We start from the raw sequence: 6,979 nt of genomic DNA on the forward strand, positions 1-6,979 counted from the left end.
AGCCTTTGGTTATGACAGAAAGAATGGTGGGTGAGCCTGTCAGCGGGGGAGGGGAGCCTCTCGCCGCCGCAGACACTCTGAGTGTACAGGCTCGAGAGGCCACTGGTGCCTCCATTCGACGAAAGGGCAATAAAAAGGGTAATGTCAGAAGGTCACGTGCGCCAGAGCGGGCTGTGAGCCCTCCCAATGCTGGTGCACGTAAACAGGTAAGGGGAGCGAAGAGAGGTAGGGGAGGCAGGATGTTATCCCCATCAATCAATCGCTCACGGGAAAGTAATGTGACCCCACATACAAGGAACACTGCTAGTGAAATCGGGGTGGGGGTTGTTAGCGAGCAAATGGAGGTTTCAGCACACAATTTTAGTTATGTTCCGGTCCACGGTTCCAGTTATTTCCCACATACACCCCCTTCAATTGAACCGCAGAATGTCATACCCAACACAGTTATGCCGCCCCCTACTCCCGGAAGTCTAGGGAGTAATAACATAGGGAGAGGGAGGGCTCAAACGGGGTTCCCACACGCAAGTTTGCCCACATTAATGCCAGAAGGGTGGTCAAGGCATAGCGGCCGCACATTATCATCGGGAGGCCCTTCAGCGTCATTGGGCGCCCCAAGTATAATTGGATCACAGTTCCCTATGTTCGAGCAAGTAGTTACTGGTCCATCTTGGTTTCCTTCGGGGGTGGGCAATATTTTGCCTTATCGAGGACGGGCCGTAACGCAGCCGGGGAACCCCCCCTTTAACGCCGATAATAACCAGTCCCAATACGGGCAGCCCTTTCACGTCCATAACATTCAGGCAAGTAATAACGCAGCCTGGTCCCTCCCTTACCCTCCCCCTCAGACACAAGGGGAACATAGTATGGCCAGACTATGGATTGCTCCATATCCGCCGCAGGAGAGAAGCCTGCCGCAGATCGGAGCACACTTTTCGTGGAGGCAGGATACTTCCCCTCCGGTAGGTCACATTCATAGCCCCGCTCCCTATCCGGTTAGCAGGCCTTTGGATCATCCACAAACCCGGGGTGTTGGTAGTGGTGCTACTAGGGATAATAGGGCCTTAATGTCGCTCAGCAGTGTGGGGCATGGGTGTGCAGTAATGGATGTTTTGCCGGCTGCTAACGTTTCTTCTCGCCCAGTAACACAGGCACAGCCAGATAATGGAATCGTCGCGGTTGGAGGAGGAGCTTCAATACAACAAGCTGGTATGCCGGCCAGTGGACCCGAGACGACAGGAATCATCACAGCGGCCGCTGGGTCTCAAGCCATCGCCCCACAGCCGGGACAAGGGATTCCGGTTACCATTGCTGGTGAGAACCCTTCTTTATTGACACTACACCCATTGACACATAGCGCTCCAATGTCATCTACTGATGACGATTCATCAGATGATGAGCAAGGACCGCGCAAGCTGCTGCGATTATTAAAGGAACATTTGGTTCAACCAGTGAAAGCGGCTCCCGCAGTAGCCTTGCCTCGCGCAGCGTTAGGGGGCCCCATGGTGTTGTGTGACAATACGGCGCTACTGACAGGTGTGAGACCATGTGTGAGGGACAGGATCAACAAAGGATTCCTGGTGGATATGTTTGCCTTAACGAAACAATCCAAAAAGCAGTTGACAGCTGCGTGTAGTAGAGGGGGAATAGGTGAGGAAGCTTACCGGTCATTCCATAACTGGTTGTCAGGCTTCTGTGTATTCGCGGCCTGTTACTTGGAAACCAGACCCGAGGCGCTGGTAGACATATGGCGCTACCTGCACCTCATAACGGAGATGGTAGTCAATGATGGGCCTACAATATGGCGTAGGTATGACGAGAGTTTCAGGGAAAAAGCCAACGGGATGAAGCGTATTCCCTTTGAATGCAAGGATGTTGAAACGTGGTCGAAACTAATGCGACCTCAGAGTGAGGAGCAACGGCCAAGTGTCAGGTTTCCAGGAGGAGGGGGGCGTGGAGCCCCCCGCCGTAAGCAGAACAGATGTTTTGCGTTCAATAATTCCACCTGCAACAGGGGGGACAACTGCCGGTATAGGCACGCCTGTGCGATCTGTAGAGGCCCGCACCCAGTGCGGGAATGCACCAGGAATGCTCCAGGTGCAGGAAGGGGACGGGGCATGTCGGGACCCACTGGGCAAGGCCCCATCGCCCATTAAGTTAGATGTGTTGGTCAGATGGCTTGGTTTCTTTCCTGATGCCGCACAAGCCAAGTTTCTGAAAGAAGGTTTCACTGTAGGTTTTAGGCTTCCCATATCCGGGCCGGTACGGTCCGGGGATGGCCGGAATTTGAAGTCGGCGTCTGTCTTGCCAGAAGTAGTACTCGAAAAGGTCAATAAAGAAGTGGCCTTAGGAAGGATGCAGGGTCCTTTTCCGTCTCCTCCGTTGACGAACTTAATCTTATCCCCTATAGGAGTAGTGCCTAAGAAAGCTGAGGGTAAATACCGGTTAATTCAGCACCTGTCCCACCCCATCGGTTCGTCGGTAAACGACGCCATAGATGCTCACCATAGCTCGGTAATTTACCAGTCTTTCGAGGAAGCTTTGGCCCTAGTGAGATCTTATGGGAAAGGCGCACTTCTAGCTAAGCTGGACATCGAGTCTGCTTTTAGACTTCTCCCGCTTCACCCAGAATCTTTTAGATTCATGGGCTTCAAATTCCAAGACGGCTTTTATATTGATCGCTGTCTTCCTATGGGCTGTTCGGTGTCATGTTCGTTTTTTGAGTGCTTCAGCTCCTTCCTGCATTGGTGTATACAAGCAGGAACGGGCCACGTGGGGGTAGCACACTATTTAGACGATTTTTTGTTTATAGGCCCAGGTTCATCCCTTGTTTGCTCTGAAATTTTGTTTGCAGCAAAAGCTCTTTTTGTTGTTATGGGAGTTCCTATTGCCCATGACAAAACAGAGGGTCCCGCCACCTGCTTATCATTTCTGGGAATAGAGATAGACACCATGGTAGGATGTTGTCGCTTACCTAGGGATAAGATTGAGAAACTGCAAACAATCATATCGGAGGTTCTGAGTGCAGATGCTAGCTCTCTGCGGCGCATCCAGTCACTTCTGGGTACATTGAATTTTGCTTGTAGGGTAATCCCTATGGGCAGGATATTTAGCAGGAAGTTACAATTGGCCACAGCAGGCTTGACAAGGCCTCATGCACGGATTCGCCTAGCATCCGATATTAGGGCAGATCTTAAGATCTGGGCAACTTTCTTGCAAGATTTTAATGGCGTGCGGATTTGGCCTGAATGTCCAGTATCTAGTAGGGAATTAGAACTGCACACGGATGCTTCCGGAGCCCACGGCTTCGGAACCTTTTTTCAAGGGGAATGGTGTGCGGCTACTTGGCCGACGGAATGGCATATAAATGGCCTAGTTAAGAACATGTTGGTGCTAGAGCTGTTTCCCATAGTACTGTCCCTAGAGCTATGGGCGAAGAGTTTGTCTGGCCGGAACGTAGTGTTCTGGTGTGACAATCTCGGGGTAGTTCAAGCTATTAATCGTCAGACCGCTTCCTCTCTGCCAGCAGTTAACTTATTGCGCAGACTGGTGTTACGTTCGTTAGAGTTCGACATTTCATTTCGGGCCAAACATGTTCCCGGCATAGAGAATCACATAGCTGACTCTCTATCTCGCTGCCAATGGCGGCGTTTCCGGTTTTTAGCACCCCAAGCTAGACTAACAGGTATTCCCTGTCCCCTTTCCGCTTGGCAGATGGTCGAGCCGGTATAATGGGTCTGGCGGAATTGTCGTTGGCTGCTTCCACGAGAAAATCGTATAGAACTGCCTGGCACCAATGGCAATTGTTCCTGAGTTCGTATCCGGGCTGTCACCCTTTAACTCAAAAGGATCCCATGTTAGATTTCATGTGGAGTAGGTACCTCCAAGGAGCATCAAAATCCAATATGGCCTCTACCCTGTCAGGGATTTCCTTTATGGCTCGTCTGCATAGTGTGGCGGACCCCACTAAGGGCTTCATGATCTCCAAAGCATTGAGAGGTTGGGCAAAGGAACGGCCGGTAGAGGTGGACGCAAGACGTCCCATTTCCGTAGCTATTTTGAGGTTATTGGTTAGTGCTCTCACAGTGGTCACAACGAATCAGTATGAATCGCTCCTTTTCAGCACAGCATTTTGCATGGCCTTCCATGGGGCTTTTAGAATAAGTGAACTGGTTGCGCGATCTAATGCAGATATTGGTAATGCGCTATTGGCGAAGTATACATATATTACTGATTCACACGTGGGTTGTAAATTAGCCAGCTCAAAGACTGACCAACTTAGTAAAGGGCATTGGTTTAACATAGCAGCACAGGAAGATACGGGTATATGCCCGGTGGCTTGGTGCTCAAAATTTTCAATAGTTCGCCCAAAAGAAGGGAAGATGTGGCTGATACATGCAGATGGTTCACCCCTTTCCAAATTCCAATTTAATGCAGTATTTAAACGTGCGTTGGTGCATGTGGGTTTAAACCCATCGCTCTATGGTACCCATTCATTTAGAATCGGGGCGGCTACTGCCGCAGCAGAAAGAGGCGAGTCGCCCTCGGTTATACAGGCAATAGGCCGCTGGAAGTCAGGAGCTTATAAGTCATATATACGCCCACAACCCTAGCATAAGGTAAATACTGCCCCACCATGGCGATAACCTTGGGCTCTGCTGCTTGTCGCTTTTAGCGAGGGCGTGAGGGGATTTTTTCCCTGTTTTCACTGGATCAAGGTCTGATTGGCTATGGGCCTCCAGGGTTTGCAGGTTTTTTGTCCTTCACCTTGGTTATTGCTGCCTACCCCTTCCCATCATGGTTCACTGTACTACTACAGGTATTCATATATTATGTCGGCTTGTACGGCTGATTGTAGTCAGGGAAGTAGGCACAATAAAATTTTAAGCTGGTGGCAATGCGTAAAGTGTGCGCTTAGGCGTTTACACTTGGTAAGTTTTGAACAGCATGCAAGTTGGTCAGTCTTTGGTGAAGCGGCTATTGTGATGGGATCGCGCTGGCGGATGTATTCTTAACATACAGGGATCGGTAAGGTAAAGCGGATCCACAGCCATGGGAACTGCTTGGTCAACATATCCTGCATGTTATAGTTTTTAGCTGTCGTATGTCACTTCAGGGGAGAAAGCGGTCCCACAGTTTATTGGACCTGCTTGGATAAACACCCCGATAGTTTGTACTTTAGAGATAAAAGGTATGACATACGTCAGTGGGCGGAGGCTAAAGCGGTCTGGCAGTAACATGTAGACCTGTGTTTTTAAATAAACCTTTTATACTCATATTTATGTGCTGCAGCTTTGGAGGATAAAGCGGTCTTATGGTGCACATTGACCTGCTTGGTAGTTGACCTTCAATATTTAGTATGCATACACTGCAGTTTATGGAGTTTTAAGCCGTGTCATAGTTCATTTAGACCGGCTTGGTATACGAATTTATGTTAAAGCGGTTCGTTAGTTGCACCGGAACCCGCTTGGTTGTTTCTCCATTTTTTAATATGTTATAAGGTTAAAGTGGTCTCTTTAAATTTACATCCAGACCTGCTTGGTTTTAAGATACCTCCGGTTTTCTCTGTTATGAGAAAAAGTTTGTTAATTAGTTGCTCATGGACCAATGGGTGTTAAGCTTCAGGATAGCTTGTCATGACCTTCTGTGGAGTGCAGAGGTTGATTCACACCAGCAGATATATATGTTTGGTTCGAATGAGCAAATTAATTTTATGGCCCTAACCAATTATATTTTTTGGTCTTAGGTCTGCAGAAGATTAACGTATGGGTCATAGGCCACTCATATGTATATTGGGCCGAGAAACATCATATGGCCTACGACTGGTCCCTATTTACCAACCCTATAACATTCAGATGGGTTGGAAGGAGGGGATTGTTATGGCATGCTATCATGCCACTTTTGGACAACGAAATTAATCAATTTGGCCCCCCTGACATTCTATTGGTTCATGCAGGCGGTAATGATCTAGGCCATGTCAAATCCTTGGATTTAATTATAGGTATAAGAGAGGATTTGAGAGCGTTACATGCTAGATGGCCTGGGATTAGGATAGGTTGGTCCCACATTATCCCCCGCCTTGCTTGGAGAATGCCCATCGCCCCTCCCGTTATGAAGACCATAATTCGGAAGGTCAATAAGGCCGCAAGTAAAGTGGTCGAAGCTTTAGGTGGGTTTGCTATTGCTCACCCATGGATTACGGTGAGGCACACTCATTTTTTCCGTACAGACGGGGTGCACCTCACAGATGAGGGCATGGAGTGGTTCATTATTCATCTTTATAGGCTTTTAGGTCCCTTAGTTCTTTCTCTGTGTGGCGGGCCAGGTTCCCGTTAAAGGGTCCTGGCTGTGGGTAGGAGAGCAATGCAGTCAGCGGCTGATCGAAGGTGCTACCGTTTAATTGGCCGCACGTCACTGCCCCTTTTGCAGTAACCTGACTCTTGGCCTCTGGGGCGGAGGATATACGGTCGTATATGACAATGTGAGTCCAGAAGGGGGCAGTCACGATGACGCCAAGTTTAGTACCGACCAATCGTAAAGACTTGGGATCCGTAAAGTCTTGGGACAGCGGTATTGCTTCACCTTACGCTGGATTGGTTTAAAGTTTAGTCGTTAGCTGACTGCTTCGCTCTCGTCGCCATTCAGAGTTTTAAAATAAAATTCTTCCACAAAAATAAATACGCCCCTTTTTGCCAAACTTATATCTTGTGTCCGTGTCGTTATTTTAGATAAGAGGTATTAAGTGTTTAATCATTAAGGTATAAGTGCAAAGATAAAAGGTATTAGCACTGAACATTTTAGTTTAAGTGAAGCCCTAAGCTGAGGGCAATTAAAATTTTGTGCTATATTTCATCAGCACTGCATTAGGGGTTAAACATTTTGGTGTCAGCCAGCCTATCACTCCTGGGGGAGTGGTTTCACAGGAGGGCATAAATTACATGGGAGATGGGGGCTGGCTCTCTCTTGTCCTGGATGCCAGATA

The 6,979-nt window shown here is 48.6% G+C and overlaps 1 long non-coding RNA gene across 1 annotated transcript; it reads left to right on the plus strand.

Annotated features, from left to right (window-relative positions):
* Positions 1–263: 263 nt before the first annotated feature.
* On the plus strand, positions 264–6,698 carry LOC142125329 (uncharacterized). Its single transcript, XR_012684854.1, has 2 exons — positions 264–1,311; positions 5,744–6,698. It is a non-coding gene; the product is annotated as an uncharacterized LOC142125329 (long non-coding RNA).
* The last annotated feature ends 281 nt before the right edge of the window (positions 6,699–6,979 follow it).

Source organism: Mixophyes fleayi, unplaced genomic scaffold (genome assembly GCF_038048845.1).
Source record: "Mixophyes fleayi isolate aMixFle1 unplaced genomic scaffold, aMixFle1.hap1 Scaffold_2582, whole genome shotgun sequence".
NCBI lineage: Eukaryota > Metazoa > Chordata > Amphibia > Anura > Limnodynastidae > Mixophyes > Mixophyes fleayi.